At 45.9% G+C, this 19,656-nt stretch overlaps 1 long non-coding RNA gene across 1 annotated transcript; it reads left to right on the forward strand.

Moving 5' to 3' along the window:
• Nucleotides 1-14,455: 14,455 nt before the first annotated feature.
• Nucleotides 14,456-15,268, forward strand: LOC125757482 (uncharacterized). The gene is made up of 2 exons (XR_007415257.1): nucleotides 14,456-14,687; nucleotides 15,186-15,268. It is a non-coding gene; the product is annotated as an uncharacterized LOC125757482 (long non-coding RNA).
• Nucleotides 15,269-19,656: the final 4,388 nt, after the last annotated feature.

The following is a 19,656-nucleotide window of genomic DNA, read 5'->3' on the forward strand; positions in this document are numbered from 1 at the left end:
AAAGAAAAATAACATAGACAAGTTGACCTAGGTGCCAAACCTCATGCATAGGAACGAGGCAGGCCCTAACAAAAGTCCAGCTGCTTCTGCGATGCAACAAAGATGTCTGAGATTTCAATGTACATGAGCTCTAAATAAAGTGTAGTTTCATGAGTTACTGCATGAATGTATTAAAGTAATTTCAAAGTAATTTCATTACTTTTCAAGAGTAATAGTGATTTAATCTCTTCACCTTCGGCCAGCTGTAATTTTATTAACGTGTAATGCAATTTAATTACTACATTTGAAAATTTCAAGAATTGCAGTAATGTCAAAAATTACATTTAGGGATAATTTTGCCATCTCCGAGTGACACTAAGCATAACAGTGTGCATGACGCACTAAGCACACCAAGCATGACACTAAGCATAAGTTGTCTTTTCGTCCACTTTAATTTCTTCACATTTACATCATAATTACTACGAATAACGACCCCTTTACTTTCCTTGGGTTGACTGTCTGCTGGTTCTCATTAAATTTGTGTCTAACAACAACAAAAAAGACGAGTCCTCAGATTCTCCTCCTTTCATTCGTACTAAGCAAAACGTCATACAACGAGTACTACAAAATTGTGAGCCAGTCCACTCTGTGAAGGTGGACGACCGGCGAAGCTGTTTGTCACACAACACAGAGGTGACATGACGAAGGCTAGTTTGGTATTAAAGGCCAAGTTGCGAACGTGCCCATCAAAGTTCAAACCACTGTGCAGAGTCTAGCGCGACACATCGACGCCGCCATCGAGGTGTACATTAGGCGACGCTGGCTCGCCAAGCCCACCTACAAGACCGCGTTCTCCGCATCGCGACACACGTGCACGACTTCATTCTTTGCCAGTATAGGCATCACTGCAGCACATAATGGGGGCAAGCCAGCTTACAAAGACTGTGCTTACAACGATCTCCTTAAAGTCCGTTTCAATTCTAAACACAAATGAATTGCTGCGAAGACATTTTTCGTAGGAAATATAAAGCGTCATCAATATGACGGCCCTTAAACAGCGAAGCCTTAAATGACTGTGCGCGAACACCCCTATTGTGCTGGTGTGTGCCACAAAAATTGGGCAACCCTCACTACTCACCACTGGTCCGCTAAAAATGAAGACGGGGACACTCATGAGCGGCAAACACCAACGTAAGTGCCACGCAAATTGAGCAAACCACTCAAGCGCATGCTGCAAGCCAGACAAGACGACGCATGTCGCGGCAAAAAGACGCTTGCTGTCTCAAATGGAAAATTTAAAAAAAAAAGCATGCTGGCTAGATTCAAAAGAGACTTTCTGGCCAGACATTTTCCATTTAGTTGGAAGGTATGGGATCGGCTAAAGTTCAAAATTTTCTGTGGCCTCTCTGTCGTGTGCTAAATAGCTTCGCTGTCCATCCCCCTTCAAAGAGTGGAATGACTCCTCAATTTCTTAATATCTTATTAATTGTTTGTTGTTGCCGCGAGACGCGCTCGTGTCCTGGCAGAGCGAGGTTTGTGGAAAGGTGTACGGTTACGTGGCTTACATTTGGGAACTCAGTGGTGTGCGCAAAGTCAGAAGTGAAATCGCGAATGGACGTGACCCAAAGGACTGTGGGACGCCTCGCGTTGGGCGCTCACGGGAAGACTACAAATGAGGCTGTAAAGGGCGATATGGGATGGGCAAGTTTTGAGGCGAGCGAAGCTCAGATCAAAATAAGGTTCGAAGAGAGGCTAAAATAATATGAGAGAGAGTAGATATGCAGAGATGGTGTTCCGGTATTTGTATAGGATGAGCATTGATTCAGAGTAGAGAGAAATTACTAGGAGACTCACCAGCAAGTATACGATGGGCAGTGTAAGTGATATGGCAACAAATAGCGTTAAGCGAAAAGTCAGAGAGGTGGAGAGGATTTATTAGATAGCAGCAATAAAAAAAAACTGGCTCACAGTAAATACCGAAAGTTCAAAGACGAAATAAGGAGGGAGACATTTTATGATAATTCAAGGGGAAGCGCTTTACTGTTTCAAATGAGGCCGCGTTGCCTTAGAACGCGCAGCTGTTCAGTAAAGAAGAAAAATGGACATGCTGTAGGGAAGCTAAGGCAACGACGGAGCATGTTTCAATTGAATGCGGAAATAGCCACCCAAGTGTAATTTTGGGCATTAGCCTACGTGAAACCTTGAGTTGTAGGGACAACAACGGAAAGTTAAACACGTCCGCGATAAAAATAAGAGACGGTTAGAGGATCGGTGGCGGAAAAGTAGACAGAACGGGCAAAAATAAATAAGGGAGAAAAATAAGGTCATTCTGCCGTAAGGAGCAAAAAGTCGGGTTGTGAATTTATGGTCTTTTTTTTTCTATAGGCACCGTCCCCTGACCATAGACGTGCACATCGCGATCTTCTCTGACCCAGTCTCAATATTGCTCCTTTATTGTGACAGCAATTATATGGACAGTCGCGGCTGGTTTTTGCCTCCGACGTCATGCACTGTATATGTATAAGTATGTATACATATATAAAAGTCCCAAAGAAAAGTAATTCAGAAAAACGCTTCCGAAGCGCGGAATCGAACCAGTGGCCTCTAGCTCCGCAGCGCGTGGCGCTAACCACTACGCCACAAAACGCAGATCCTTCAGGTAGCTAACGGCGAGCGTTATATACACACCCTTTAGCGCAATACTCAGAGACGGCAGGCACTTATAAGCGTTTTTTCATTACCAGCGAAATGGCGCGAGGAGTGCAACGGGCGCATTTAAAAGTCGTCGGCCAGCTCGCTCGCTTCTTCTAATATTTAGCAGGGAGAACCTTGCCCTTCCGCTGTCTGCTCGCGCGGTAGTTGCTGCCGGGGCCCGTGATGCTTCTGCAGCGTAGTAGCGCGTCCATCAGGGGCCGCTTTTCTTGCTATCGCATTCATTGCTTCGCCCTTGCGGCGAAACTGTGACTTTTTATCCGCTAGGCTGAGCGCTCTGGCGCTGCAGTCACACTGAACTCCATGCACGGTGCCTATATAGCAAGATCGATTTGGTTGAAGTAGACAACGCATTAGGCTGACTTAAAAAAAAACAGCAAAGTGGGCTTTTTTTCTGAGCTTGGTGGCACACAAGTCACCGCCCCGTTATAAAGGGGACGCTCATAGCATCCATCCATCCAGCTAGCCAGCCAGACGCGGCAGCTATTTTCATCGAGCTCCCGCGTGGACGGCTACCGCCATCTCGAGCAGCGTGATGAAACTATACATTTTGCTCGCAAACGTCACGAAATCCCGGATCTTTGCCACATACAGCTTGGCTGTAAATGCAAAAAGAAAAAAATTTGGCGCAGCTACACACTAGTGGCGCGAAAGCTGAGGAATCAGCGTAGCTGGTGACGTTCCTTCCTCTTTTTCCTCCTCCTTCTCGCCCTCACTTCCCTTTCCCACTAATTCATATACTATGCATGGTTATTCTATGCCTCACCCTCTCCCCTCCTTCTTTCCCTACTCCTCAACATCACTTCTCTTACTCACCCCCTTGCTATACTATACTATGCGTGGCTATGGTATGCTTTCCATCTCTTTCTTTCTTTCTTTCTATATCTTCCTTTTATTCTCTCTCTTTCTTTCTTACTCTCTGTTTTTTCTATCGCTTTTTGCGTGTGTTTCTTTCTATCTCTTTCTCTCTGTGTGTGGTTCTTTCACTGTCTTTTCATCTTTCTTCGTATTTCTTTCTCTCTCTACTTCTCGCTTCCTCTTTCTTTCTATTTATTTCTATGCCTTTCTTTATTTCTCCACCTTTCTTTGGCTGTGTCTATTTCCCTCCTAGTTTGTCTTTCTCTCTTGCGCTCTATTTTTTATCTCTTTTATGGGTATACTTCTTTCTCTGTCTTACTTCCCTTTCTTTCTCCCTGTTCCTCTCTTTCTCTTTCTTTCTACCCCTCTCCATCTTTCTCTCTCTCTGTATAGTCCTTCTTTCTTTCTCTCTCTCTATGCTGTACGAGGCTACGCTTGCTCTGCTAGCGTGCCTGGATAGCCGAGTGGTTACGACGCTCGCCTTTGGATCGTGGGTACGCGGGTTGGAATCCCGCCTCACTACGATTTGTTTTGTTTTTTTTCGCCAAGGATTTCTGTCTTTGTCTTTCTTTCTCTCTCTCTCTCTCTCTGTACTCGTCCTCTCACCCATCATAGTTATTGCATCCCACGTCGGACAAATCGGTGCACGTGTTCTGAGATCGAAACAGAAGAGGATGAAGTGGACGAAGAGGAAGAAGAAAACGAAGAGAGCGCGTGCCAGGCTCATGATGATGATCATTTCTGTTCGCACTACCTGGCGCAACGAAAAGCATAGACAGCTCCGCTGCTAAAAACACTCGACGGCTGGCGTATGCAAGCTGAGGGCAAGTCATGTACCGGGACTTGTCTGTCGTCACACGTAAACCCTGGAAAAACGCCTTTACCAACTATTTAGTCGAACAGTGTATCACTCTGTTGCAGCCTCGTCAACCAGCTGCAAGGCGACGCGATCTCGTGCAAGACGATCGCGCTGGCTTTGGGCGCAGCGTTCGGCCTCCTCGTGCTGTGTGTCGCCATCATTGTCATCGCCATCCACAGCTTCTGGGACGGCAGCGACAAAAATGACGGTGCGCAAGTCTTACTGCTGCCTCTCTTCCTCTTAAATGGGCATTCACACGAGGGCGAAATCCGCGGGGGACACGGGGGGATTGCGGATCACGTGACAGCGACGTCACGGATTAATGAGTTAGCGCGACCCCCCCCCCCCCCCCCCGGGTGCCTCCTCGGAGGAGAGGAGACGGGGACCTTTTCCCCGACAGGACAAACGATCCCCCGCGGTGGGGGAGGAAACGGATTTTGGGGCAGGTGTTTGGCGAAGTTGCTCCTACTGCAGCAGCCGTTTTGCAATCGCTTTGCGGGTTTATTGGGCGCAGCCACGGCAGCCAAACTTAGCGAAGATGCCACTTTCTTTTTTTTTTGATCGTCTGAGGACATGCGTCCGAGGCCTGCTAAAATTGAATGCTATATGTGAGAGGTGATTTTCAACCAAATGGCAGAGCGCCACCTCGACTATGGCCCATATACCGGTCACTGATATCTGTGTTTTTTTTATATCTTTTAACTTTTTTTGCCGAATGGAGTGAACTTTATGGGATCTTGAGGTTGCCAGTTTTCTTGAGCCCCTTCAACCGACGTCGCCGGTTTTCTTGAAATAACGACTTAACAAAAAAAGAGCATAAGTATGTTTGTAGTAGTATATTAATGATGAAAAGAAGTAAACAATACGTTGGAACGAACTTTCTAGATGTTTGGTGGAGCGTCGCTTGCTCTCGCACGCTACATAGTTCTCATGCGGAAGGCGCCGGCTCATTATACGTAAATTTAGAGCTCTCTGTCAAGCATCAAGAGGCGACATCTATTCCGTTCTCGTGAAAAAAAAAAACTATGATAACTGCGCTTCTTCGTTAGATAAGAACCAAAGTTGACTGATCCGACAAGCTGCGCACAATTTCTCCATCAGAGGGAAAAAAAATATGCCGCCGTCAATGACCTCACGAAGAATGGCACTTTTTTTCAGTCCAGGCTCGCGATAACAAAAGCACATGAAATACTCAGCGTCGCTATTTTTTTACGCACATTATTTTTTTACAAGCCACCAGAGCAGTGTGGTCTCCCTCTCCGTTCGCGTCGTCCGTGTGAGCGGGAACTTTTGAGGGGCATTGTCCCCGTCAGCTGACGTCACTAAGCTCCGCCTTTATACCCCGCGAATTTCTCCCTCGTGTGAATACCGCTTTAACAGTGGCGTAGGCAAACATTTGTTTCGGTGGGGGAAAATCCTTAATCCAAAGTGGAGGCCGCTCAGGCAAGTGTGGTCGAGTGTCACTTTGTGCGCTGTATCCCATGACAAAAAGAGATTTCGGGAAGGGCACGTACACCCGGGGTGCCACCACCTGGCTATACGCCACTGCCTCTTAGCCACGAGATCGCGGCGTTTATGCTCTCATAATCAGATCCTGTGCAAAGTGCAAGCTATACCCAGGTAACGAGAACTTTTGATCTAATTTACTGGCTATATCTAGCACTTTAAAGCAGGAACTGATTAAGAGTACGTGATAGTAACATTGATTCTATAGCAACTATGGTCGGTGACAACGCAAGCGTTGTACCATTGTCCAACTCAAAGGAAGTTCCCTTCGCGACGTCAAACGCTTTTGCGTGTTTAAGACAGATGAACCTTATGTAAATCTATCTTCGTGTTGTTCGTTTTAGGTTAGAACATGAACGTCCTGCCATATTTCAATGAATCACTAGAAACTGTGAAATCCGAAATCTGGTCAACCTCTGACAGCCTTTCTTTCTTAACGCTTCCAGAAAACGATGCCTCAAACAAAAGTGAGTACAAAACTCTGTGCGTGTCTGTGTGCGTGAGAGAGAGAAAGAGAATCGAAATGCATGCGGCGAATGGAGCCACTCGATTATGATCATGAGTTAGCAATTTTTACCTTTGTGTATTCCTCTGCAGAATAACGAATTAGAATATTGCTTTCTGAATAATAATAATAATAATAATAATAATAATAATAGTAATAATAATAATAATAATAATAATAATAATAATAATAATAATAATAATAATAATAATAATAATAATAATAATAATAATAATAATGCTTTATGCATTTCTACACGAAGATAAGAACGGTAAAACCATATAGCACTGATAATTTGGCGTACAGTGACTTGAAGTGTCGTGAAAATTATGAGCCTAGGCATAACGTCGTAGGTAAAACATTCAGAACAATGCATTCACACCAGGCCTTTAAATCGGCAAATCTGCAATAAAGTTTACATTCCAGACTTCCAGACTATGTTCTACTCTACGTTAATTGCGTGACGGTTTACATCGGCTATCAATTCCTATTGGCTAGCCTGCGTCGGCGTTGTGGTAGTCACGCCGAAACACCAGTTGCTCCCAGAGCAGAGCACGTGCGGGAAATGTGCTGTAGATAGACCTGTTGGTCGGGTACCTCGATGCTCCTTAGCTAGCCGGATGACGTCACCCTTGCCGCCACTCCGGCTCATTTGGTGACCCACGCGGGAGGGAAGGAAAGGTGCTTCGCGCGCGCTCGGCAGGGTTTCTCTCGCTTCAGGTTAGTCTCCCAGTTGGGATGGTATGGCCGTGCGTCGTGCGTTCTGCCGAGGAGCAGGCGGCGTTTAATCAACAGCAGCGCGAACGCACCCCGGGAAAAGGCTCGTAGTCGACGTGCATACCCTGCATGAGGGCTGTTCAAGCCGAGGCCGTACGTCAACGAAGAGCGACGGATTCCGGAGTTGAGGGAGCACGAAGCCTTCCCGTTGATGCACTTGTCTTTAAAAAGGTGTCATGAACCGCCCTTCGGTCTTGGTGAGAAAACACATCCTGCGGATAGCAGACACTGCTGTGAACACTTCAGACGAATCCTGCAGCAGTCGTGCGCGGCAATCAGAGTTTACAAGCGGAGCGCGAAGTTGCCATTTCTCAGATGCCCACTTTTCATGCAGAGACCTGTGCTCACCCTCTTCGGAGGTGCCGGCGCCTGCTGTTGGACGTCGAACAACAGATAGAATGCTATTGGCCAACAGCCGACATAAATCAAGAGCGATGTTTGGATCAATTTCGCTTCTTGCCACGGGGTGCCGCCACGTGCCGGCGCAGCGCTCCACAGCTCGTATTACACAGTGGACCACACTCGCGCAAAGGAATCACAACGGGAGCGTGTCATCACCCGTGCTCAACTTCGTGACGTGCGCTGATCTAACTTCCTTCCCCCGTGCCGCCCCGCCCTGTGTAGCTTCCAGTGCGTTCGTCGGGACGAGCGAAGAGAGGAGACCTTGAAGCGCGCGGCAAATCCCTGTAACTCCGCTCGTTCTTGACGCATTCGAGAAATTTTTGCTCCAATCGATTCGTGAGGCAACGAACTCCGGTGCTGACGTCATTCGATGATTACTTGGAAAAGTAGTTCATGTCCCCTTTATTGTTTCTCTACGTGCACAAGTACGAGGAACAGTAGTACGTCAGCGGATCCCACGACAAGCTTAGCTTACCCCCATTTTTCTCCACAGGAGAAGGGCTTGTAGTTTTTCTTTCTTAAAGGACTCCTTCAAATGTGAAAAGGTATTTGGTTAAATTTTGTGCATCGGCTGATTTTTCAGCCATGTACACGGCAAGAACGGGCTGAAGCGTCAGTGACGCAGAAACCCGAACTCGTCAACGGTGGGCCGCGTGGGCGAGCCGCGTATAAACCTATAACTTTTTTTTTCTACATTTTCAGCGTCTCTAAACGACAACAACAGCGGGCTGCTCGTGCTAGCCCATCCATATCCAGACGGCTTGGTTGGAAAAGGTATGGGCCATATTTGTGACAACCAGCGCTAACAATTACTAGCGTTACTTTACGATGATAGTAGAGTGCACTAGTATAGGGCTATTAGTAGACTTGCGTATTTCGCGCGATGGCGGTGCTCCAGTCGCGAAGTGAAGCACCCCAATTCCACAATGATTAAAGTGGACGCTAGGAGCATAAACAATGTCATTTCAGATTATTGACCTCCAACTGCACTTGCTTTTCTCCCCACATTCCACGAGAACGCATCCACAGTCCGCATGGGTACATCGGCAAAGGCCGACTTGTATGCGTTCCGCAAGAGTCAGTTTGCATGAATATGGCTTCGCCGCAGTACCTTACCATTATGCGGTGAAACATACTTATTGCAGTAGGGAATGCATTTGGGCTGGTTGGTTCATCATTACCAGGTCAAAAACGGCGCTGAAAAGAGAGGACGAAGAAAGAACACCGGCCACGGCGCTGTCTAACAACCTAATGTGTTTATTCTTCCAATCAGCACCTATAGTATACTACGCCACCCTCTTATTGAGATAGTGGTGGAGCACATTTATGCTGACTGGAAGAAAAAAACACATTTGGTTGTTTGTCAGCGCCGTGGCCGGTGTCCTTTCTTCGTCCCGTCTTTTCAGCGCTGTTTTTGTACTGGTAATACCTAGTGTGTTGCGGTGAAGCATATTTTTGATGCAGTGGATTCATTCAACATTGCAAAGGGGGCACTGTCACAGGGCACAGTGAGTGTTACCTGCCGCAAGCGCAGACGCAGCCTCTGGTCACAATACAACCACGGTGACGTCTATTAAGCTATAACGTGCCTTCTGAGCCGTTTGTGATGTCGCTGTGCACGATTTAAGTCCTCACTTTGCCCTTCTTGCGAGTCCTCTAAATGAGACCGCAAAGGAATGTACACAATGTTTAATTATACACACCTCCCGTCACATCTACGTCACAAGCACATATTAATGGCTGCCAGAACACAGTCCTTAGATGTTTCGGTGCTCGTACTGTGACCCAAGAATGGGTGCGCATCTATAATTGAGTTATCGTCTCCTACACTGTGCGCGAGAGGTGAACCAAACAATGACCTTTATTGTCGAATACGCGTCAAACGTACACACAGCTCTGAAGGCCTACCAGTAAGCATATTAGACGTGTTGGTTTTCGTACATGTGGCCGGAGATGGCCGCACTTATACGTGCAGGGGCATTTCCAACTTGAACTCTCCAAGACTCCAACAATATAGCACGCGTTCATACAGCACGCGAAGGCTACGTGCATGCGTAGCAAGACCCTAGCTTTACCGCAGGAAATTCTCAGTAGTTTGCAGCATAACACATCTGTTTTGGGGTGACAAAGCTAATTATGGAACAAGGGAAAAAATTTGGCGCATATGTCCACATATACACAGGGATAGGCCTTGCCGTATCCAAATCCTCTGCGCTAAGTTCTTCCAATCAATACAGTTTAGTTAACCCAACAGCCTAACTGAAATACACTAATTATAAGAAAATTAACATTATGCAACGCTTATGTAAGACCTTCTCCCGCACATCGTGATGTTTCCAATATCATATACGCAGGCGTAAACACGCTACATTGTACTACAAAGGAGCAAACTGCAGCCACATGAAGCACCTTAACACGGGCAGTATTACTTTCTGCACAGAATACGACCTCTACGGAAATGTTGGGGCGTTCGCCGAAGACCTATTTCTCCACGAGGAAGGTAATTTCATCTCTGCGAGAGCTGACATGCATTCTCACGGTTTGTCTTGACTGCAGCCTCACCACAGGAGCCGAAGAACGCGTCCGGGCTAGAAGACAGCTATCTGAACGCCTTGGACGCCGTTTGAATGAGGTTTATTTATTTATTTATTTATTTATTTATTTATTTATTTATTTATTTATTTATTTATTTATTTATTTATTTATTTAGTTGAGTGGCGTGAGGAGAGTGCGCTGGGTGGAGAAGGTGGTATACTGGGTGTTTTTTTTTAGACAGTACAGATGACAGTCGGGCCCCTGTCTTCTTCGCAGACGATCTCTACGCCAAGGAGGGGAAAATATTGCCGCACCTAAAGTCACATTTAAATCAGTAATTAGCAAAAATTATAAATTAATTTTTAATTGTTACTTTTATGGTCATTATTTATATGGAAGTGTTGTAGGATGTAACAATTTATGACAAGGCCCCTATCTAGGCGAAACCGAAACTTAGCGCACCGGGAGCGCAGGAAATCATCCATCCATGTTGCGAAAGACCGGAAGCTCAAGTGACAGTTTTTGAAAAAAGGCGCGTTGCAGCAGAAAGTGGTCGTGAAAAACGGCATGCCGTCTCAAACACCCAAATTGACCTCTTACTCTTTGCGTTTAGTGTGTAGTGCTTCAATATTCTACAGTGGTAGCTTGTACGTGCTTTTAATTGCGAAGGCAGGGCGGAAAGCCCCATTGAGGAGCCCGCTTTCACTTACTCATGTTAGTTACTGCCAGCTCTAGAAACAGGATTTGTCTGTAGAAGACGCTGACTGCGGGCATCTTCGAAGTTATATTTTCAAGGACCCTGCTCGGATTTCCGTTATACTGTCAATCAAGTGTGTAAAACTTGTTGCGCTCTCAAAACCAAGTGGACTCCCGACGCCCACCTTGAGTGAACTACTTTGACAAGCCGAGTTTCAAACAATGTGGCGCTAATCACGCGTCACGTTGTCGCCCGAATCACGCGTAACCGCCTGATCCTGAATTTGCTCTGAACTGCTTTGCTTTGCTCACTGACTACAAAATTATCTTCGTTCGCCTGTTCGCAGGATACCTGCCTGCCGGAGGCCCCGCTTGGCACCAGACTGCCGCAGTCGTCAGGGCGCGCGCTAGCGCAAAGAATCATTAGTGTGTGAAGAAGAAGCCTTCGAACAGTGATCGACTATACGAATACGTATAGATTTCTTGAAAACATTCTAATATTATTGCTCATTTCACATATCTCGATGATACGCGACTTCCATTTCCGATAAGGCCGCGCTGCCTCACAAGTTCAAAGATTGCGCATGGCTTCCACGAGCTTTTATTTTTACAAATAAACGATGTTCTGTCACTTGGAGGTGATCCCCAATAAGAAAATATCATTTAGTTGTTGAAATAAGGGCAACGTGAAGTCATGCGCAATCTTTGAGGTCGTGAAGCCACGCGCTCCCGTGTTGCAAGTCATATTGAGCGCGACAGTTTGTCGATCGCTCCTGCTTGGAACAATGGACCAACATACGTATATGTACTGTACGGTACATATACGTGGCCTGAATTGCGCTGACGTCGCTGAAACCACTATGATGCACTACTAACAATACTTAAATTTCAAGCGGCGTCGTTATCACATTGAAGCAAGTTATAAGCCACATGATTATGCTGCCTTGACATCATCAAATATGCCATGTACAAGTACCTTAATGACGTCATGCTCGAGCTATCTATACGACAAGTGCTCAGGGTTATGTGCGAAACTACGTGAAGTAAATCCCCGGGTTATGTCGAGTGCCGTCTATTCGTTCTCGACTGCTGCATTGACACCATGAACGCCAGTAAAATCATGTTGGACAGGTTTTTATTCTTTATCGATAATCGAGACGTTCCTGGTGGCTTGAAGAATAATGTCTTAGTAATCTAATTATATCGTGTATGGACGAATCCATCTTTCTCTCTTTCCTCCAATTTCGCTAGCATTAGTTTACACTATACCAAACTGCCGCCCGTATACGACACGACCAGGGATTCATTCATAATTTCGTTTATTTTATTTTTTTGCGGGGGTGGGGGTAGGGGGGGGGGGGAGGTTGCAGAGCTCCCTGGACACGACCAAAATAACAAAGTTTTAGTCTCGGAAGCCTTTGCTTCGATCGGGAGACTGCTCGCTCCATTATGATCGAGCTAAATAGAGCATCAGAATCGCACATATACTACGTACCGCAGGAACTGGTATAAGCGAAGCTTCGTCCAATCACTCCGCCGCCACTGCCATCTCACCGAGCAACATGCCCAGAACTAGGGATCGTCGATTAAAATTTTTAATCTATTAATCATTAATCGATTTAGCCTTTAATCGATTAATTGCTTTCGGTGGAATCTTTTAATCGATTAATCGACATTTTTAATGGGCGCTTTAAAACCGATATCTCTTTGTTTGAGAGGCATCGGTCGTGTTTAATATGGGCTCAAATCTCTTTATTAGACGCGTTGACGATCCAAAATTCCCACTTTCGAAAGTGTCGACGACGGGCCACATGAAAATGGGATGTGAATTCCCAGCTGGAAATCGGGTTTCCAGCCTGGTTTTCAGCTGGAAACGGCTCTTCAGGCTGGGAATTCTCCATTGCCAGCTGGAAATGGTATTTCCAGCAGTGAATGAAACCCATTCCAGGCTGGAAATGGTATTTCCAGCATGGATATGGAAATAATTCCCGACTGGAAAGCCATTTCCAGCTTGAAGTTTCCAGTTCCAGTTGGGAAGTCATATTTCAAGCTGGAAATTTTTCCGGCTTCAGTTGGGAAATAATTTGCTCAGCATGCAGTTTTCCTGTTTGAGCGAGGAAGTGGTATAGTTGACAAAAGGAATTCCAGCCGCCCAAAGATTGATCTTCATACAAGTGACAGCAGATTAAATGTATAATGCAGACCGTGCATTTAGATATGACTTAGAACAGTGGTTCTCAAATGGGGGTCCGCGAGGTCATTATGGGGGGGGGGGGGTCTGCAAAACCCAAGTTTGCAAAAAAAAAAAAAAGTTTTTTGAGGGCACACTATGTCCCATGACAGCGGCCCCTTCTGGTTTTTGGTATGCTTCACCGCATAACGTGTCTGCATTGCGACGTAGCTGACTTATGTTTCTTCCTCATAAGGTGGCTGTAAAGTTTCTGTTGCAGTTTTCTGCAACTTATGCGAGCATGATTTTTCCAGGCTTGCATATTTGAAAAGTAAACATCGCGATGAAGAGGTTCAATGTGGCTGCAGGCTAAACAATTTATGGAAACATTGCCACGTAGAAATAAAGGGCACCTGCATATTGCGTATTCACACGCTGCATATTGCGTACACCCCCCCCCCCCTCTCCCACTGACTCATTTTGCAACCGTGATCTTCCGCGCCCCGTACGGCTGGGTTGCAAAATAATTAAAAAATAAACTTTTATTTGACCTTTCCAGTAGTCGTGCGCCCGGTCGACACGGCATTACAACCAGGTGCTTGTTCAGTTGCTCATTGAGCCGTTGCGCCAATAGCTAGTGTTTGAACAATATTAGTTACTTCCTTGTGAAAAGGAGCCTTATTTTCAACATTTGCCATGGACTGTCACGATCGAATAGCAGTGAACTTTGCTAACTTGCTCTGTCCGACGCCGCGGCCATGAAAAACGCCGCACTGCCGCGATGTTTGTTGGCATCTCAGGAGCTCTATTCTCGTATCATTTCTCGGTGACTTATGACGTTAATGCTAAATAATAACCTACTCTGTATTATAAATACGGTATACAAAAATTGTATTCCTTTTTTAAGGTTAATACCGTTAAAGACAACGGTCCAATAGACCGCATAAATTATTCTGTCGCCGCAGTCAGCCACAGTTTCGAACAGCACATGGCGGCCAGTCGTGGTGATCATAGAGTTTCCTAAAATGACCTAGAGGGAACTCTGGCGCTGCGATCGTTCAGCCACCATGGGAATGATGGGTAGTACACGGATTTGCCTAGTCTTCGTGCTTGTGGGCTTCGAACGCACTTGTGGCTTTGTTTATTGCTATATTTTGGTTTTCTTTCGGATAAAAGAATGGATCGTTGTGAACTTCGTGACCAGATTTGAATCGGTGAGCCTAAAGAAGTTAAAGTGGTGAAGTGAAACTGCTGATTTTTGCTTAACTTCGTTTTGCGACAAAGCGGATGCAGGCGACGCGGAGCCAAACGGAGCCGAAAGAACGAAGTTTAGACAAATCCGTGTACTACCCATGATTCCCATGCTGGCTGAAGCGCGATGCATTGCAGCTCCCATAGACACTAGCGCCAGAGTTCCCTCTAGTAAGTATTGTAGGAAACTCTATGGTGGTGATATCTGTACGTGTGTGTGCTCGGTGTTCGCTAGTCTAGGGTGTTTCCTTGATGAATATCTGTGTGACAGTTACATTAAATGGTTATTTTTGGTCAGGTTTATCTCTGGAAAGTGTTACGAGTGATGACCAGCATGTTCGAGCGGTTTTAATTGCCGTACTGTGTGCGATGTCTTGGATACACCAGCGTTGATCAAGGGACAGCGATTTTCTCAGCTCTGATTGTTCCATTTGGAGGTAAGTTGCACTTATATATTTCAAGTGTAAGTGAACATTTGTCCCGAATGTTTGTGGGCTTCGTTATCACAGTGTCATGTTACCTGGCTGTGTGTAATGTTTATATATGCGCGAAGTACACTACAGGCCGGTTTGCGTAAGCAGCCTTTGTCTCCAATGGCCCTGTGCCGTGCACTGCTTGTACCTAATGGTGCGCATGCGTCTATGCAACAAATGCCAATAATTACATATGTTCGAGTGAATTCATTGGACGTCTATTCGGAGTAGTTGAAGGTCGATATAAATAATCGTTACATAGCACCTACAGTATGAACCGCAGTGCTCATCAGATCTTGCTCACCTTTGCTTTGCACTGCATTGACTTTGTATTGTGGTACTGTTTTTGAAAGCGGTATTGATGCTGTTCATGTGATTTGGTAAAACTATACTTTTGCTAGAATTGCGTTTTATGGGTCATTGTGGTTTTGATGTTCCCTCACTATGTATAAATATTTTCAGGTGGTGTACAAGGACTCATTCCACATCTCGAGATATGTTCCAACACTTGCTACAAGCGTTTAAATAAATGCTGTTAAATTTCACCCCCATGTTCTTTGACTGTGTGCAGTTCACTGGACGAACAGGTCCTGTAGGAACCATGCTAAGACGCATGCGATGTAGCAGCGAGGTGAAATCTGGAAATTCTTCCATTTCTAGTTGGGAATGAAGAATTGCAACTGGAAATTTTGCCATTTCCTCCTCGGAAATATTTGCTGGAAATATTTCCATTTCCAGCTAGATTATGGAACTGGAAATTTTTCCAGCTAGATTTTTTCCCAGCTGCAGCCTTTCTGCTTTCCAGCTAGATTATGGAACTGGAAATGTAATCCAGCTGGATTTTTTACCAGCTCCTTTCCCAGCTAGAAAAAGGTCCAGCTGGGCAAAATTTCCGGTTCCATAATCCAGCTGGAAGTAAAAACTTTTTCATGTGGGGCCCCTTGTGTCCAGTGTGCGAAAGTGTGAATTTTCGCACACTGGACACAAAGGGCCCGTAGTCGTTGGTTGATGTCGCGGATTCAAGAATCTGCGGCCATCATCCCTGGACTATTCGGCAGCAGGTCGTATTTTCTCGAAGCCTGCCTACTCGAGCTCATCGAAACCGGAGGAGCGTTCGGGGACCACACTGGTTAGTCGCAGTTGAAACATGCAGTGTGGCGGAGGGTGAGGAAATCCCGAGAAAGGTAAAAGAAAGACGAGGAGAAATTAAATAAGACGCTCGCTCTAGTAAGCAAGGCATCTTTTCTCTGTTTGTCGGTTAGATATTGTGGAAGCCCTACATAATACTATAATTGCGGACTGACGCGATCTTTTTCTTGAGGTCACCTATGCAGAGATTACAAAGAAATATACTGGCCTCAAACAGACCATCCGTACAGGCAACTGCGGGAAATAGAAGGAAAGAAGATGACATTTAGGGGCTCGTTTTTCTTTGTTAGACACAATAATAATTAGAACAGACAATATTGCCAAGAAAAAGTATAGGGGGTGTTATTTGTAATAATTGGGATATAAATCTGAAGAAAGTAAAGTGGACGGAAAGATAAATTACCGCCGGAAGGGACCGAACCTGCGACCTTCGAATAACGCGTCCGATGCTCTACCACTGAGCTACGGCAGCGGTCATCCCCCCGTCCACTTCATAGGGTATACGTGTGCATTTTTAAATCTAGGAGTGTTAGCGCCGATCGCAGCCATGGCGGCGAGTGTGGAACACTCCTTTTCTGCCTTTTGGCGCGTCACGTAGCACGTGATCTTTTTACGAGCTGGCAGCTGACCAATAATCCCTCGCATACTACCTGAAGGCATTAAGTATGCGAGAACGAGACCCTCGCTATGAATGAAGGAAAGAAGATTACTTTTAGGGGCTCGTTTTTCTTTGTTAGACACAATATTAATTAGAATTAACAGACAATAATGCGAAGGAAAGTATAGGGGATGAAGGGCTCAGCCATAATTCTTTGTTCACATCGACATCAACCGCCGCATCTACAAAGTGCCCATAATGCCTTACAGATGCTGGTGCCTCGCTTCTCCGAAGATTGACATAATGGCGTAGTGATTTCTTCCCAATTTCACAAAAATTATGATTTATGGCGTAGTGGGTACCTTGATAGTGTACTTGTATTAGTAGCCCTAAGAGATTTTATAACGGACTCTAGAAATGCCCAGCTTTCGTGGTGACTGTGCTGCGCTTTCCGCGCAGGCCTGTCGTTATTTTTTTAACGCGATAGCGTTAAAGAGCTCGTATCGCAGAAATTCCGCCGTCGGCGTCGGGGCCGTTGGTTGTGAGCGAAAAATCATCATCTTGTCCGTGACCGAAAAATCGAAAAAGCTGCAAATAAAATAAATAATAAAAATTTTGGGGTCCGAGTGAGAATCGAACCCAGGCCGTCTGCGTGGCAAGCAGGCGTTCTACCACACAGCCACGCCTCTGCTTGGAGTCGCACTGAAAGTAACTTCCATGCTTCCCAAAAATACGCGTCCTGTATACAGGTGTCACAGTACGAGATGAAATATAGCAGTAATATTGCGTGGTACAAGCGTACATTGCCATCGGGCATCACACCACGTCAATATCATAACGACTTCGTGGTTTAAAGACAGCCACCCATTACAAAAGGCACACACATTACTGAGCGCATTCTCTTAAGACCACGTAGTGGGTGCATCGCAATTTCGTAAAAGTTTCTCGCGCATAATTGGTCCTGGTTTAAAGCATGCTACCCATTACATAAGACACGCCTTAGCGCGCGCATTCTGTTAAACACTCGTAGTGTTCGAACTGCACACTAGGAACAGAATATCGCTATCGCGTTCAACTCTTAAAGGCGAAGCTTAAGCGTCCCCCAATTTTTTTTTTAGTGTACTCCCCAAATACTCATTTTTCTTAAGAGTGATAAGAAAAACGGGAGTATATGGAGTGTCTTTTTGTCATGCAACAGTAATTGTCATTTGGTCTGCTTTCGTTTCTTTTCTAGAAGACTGCGCTCACTGATTTCCCATCAAAAGTGCTATGTCACGCTGATAGCGCGCACGTAGTTCATGACCGGCAAGTCCCGCGAGCGCGCGGGGGATAACGCAAGCAAAACATGCGAGATGATTATTCTTGTGCGACAGAAAGACGCCCTAAGTACGCCTTTTTTGTCGGAGTGCGCGCACTACCGACCGCTACATTAGGAAGTTTTCGAATAAGGGGTCTCAAAAGTTTGGAGCACCAAAGCGCTTTGCGTGTGCGGGCTTTCCGCCAAGCAGGAGTTAAGAGCTTTCGAATAGGATATTGCCGATCAGCGTTTGCGTCTTGCGCTTGCTGCGCCACGACGGCCACAACGAAAGAAAGAAAGAGAAAATTTCCACAGATCCCACGCCTTGTGGGAGTCAGCTGCATACGAAGCAATCGGCGAGTAGTTGTCTATGCTGCATTTTTTGGCTTTGAGCCCAGCGTTACGAGGCGTGTTTTTGTAAGCGTAGTTAGTTGTGTATGCACATCGTGGCTTTACAAAGCACGTCGACTACACTGCCGTTTAAAGGGCAACTTATAGTCTGACGTAACATCAGCGCTCTCTTTAGAGCACAGACATCAGTATTATCGACAAGTGCACTTTACTGTGCGGTGATGTGAATATAATACGCAACTTTCGTCAGCGTATTCCTCGACACCTCTATGTTGATTGCTAATTGTTATAAAATTGGATAGCCAGCACTACAACCACAATTGACGTTGCACCGACATTCGCCTGCATAAGGTCTTTTTCCGAAGAAGTTTGAAGAGATGTTGTGGCGCTGTGGCAGAATATCTGACTGCCACGCAGAATACTTGGGTTCGAATTTCCTGCTGGTATCCTGATTTTTATTGCATTCGTCGGGTGAACACTCACTGCCGATGATGGTTTTTCTTTGCGCTCTCCCATTTAAATTGCGAATGTCTGTTCTCGCTGCTCCTCCATGGTTAGATACAAGCTGTCAGTCGCCTGCGGCGCATACCTGCACACCGCGGCCCTTGATAAACGTGTATGTGCCACAGGTGTCTGGAGGGAAGGGTTTGACGACGTACGCGACAGGATTTTCATGTTATTCATGTCATGACCAGACAGTCATATTCGTCATATGCCAATTTTAGTCTACACGAAGCTAAGGAGGCGACCACGAGAGCACCCAGACGTAGGTGGCTAGAGATACGTAGATAGAAACGCTAAGTGCCTTGGGTTCGCTAAGAAATGCTTCGCATTTAACACTGGGGAGCGACGAAGCATGTAGGGAAGCATAGGCGTGCGCAGGGTTCCACTTCGGGGGGGGGGGGGGGGGGGGGGAAGGTTTAGCGCAGCGGCCCCCCTCCCTATTAAGTCATGTATGGGGCAGACTTTGCGCCTCCCTCTTCTTAGGTGACTAGGGGGGGGGGGGGGGCTGCCCCCTTCTGCGCACGCCTATGTAGGGAAGGGTGTTTCAGCTCCACTAAAGTGAAACCTGGGGAGGGTCGAAGAATGCAGTTTGCACCAGTGTTTCCCACAGCAAAATCTTTACTCTTTACTGCTTTACTCGCCACCGGCCGTCCACTAACGCGCACCATCACAGATATGTTTCAATAAGTGGTGTTTCAAATAGATGACCTTACCGTAGAGATGCACGTTTGTGTGTCTGGTTTTAGATGAGAAACTTGAGCGCCTTGATCAATTTCGTCGAGGGTTCTGACACCGCTGCTAAGCCAAACATTGATTTAGGCAGTAACGACGAACCTTTAACTCATAATATGCATAGTATGGACTGGTTGCGAGTAGTGGGATTTACTCAATTTTCGTGGCGCATAGCCGTTTATGATGGACTGTGACGACGACATGACACGCCGACAAGGCGAGACCCTAAGGTGCTTCGCCCCTAAAAGGCAAATTACCATGACTGATAATTAAGACATACACAGAAAATTACCTTCGGTAGA

The sequence above is a fragment of the Rhipicephalus sanguineus genome, chromosome 2 (assembly GCF_013339695.2).
Source record: "Rhipicephalus sanguineus isolate Rsan-2018 chromosome 2, BIME_Rsan_1.4, whole genome shotgun sequence".
Lineage (NCBI taxonomy): Eukaryota > Metazoa > Arthropoda > Arachnida > Ixodida > Ixodidae > Rhipicephalus > Rhipicephalus sanguineus.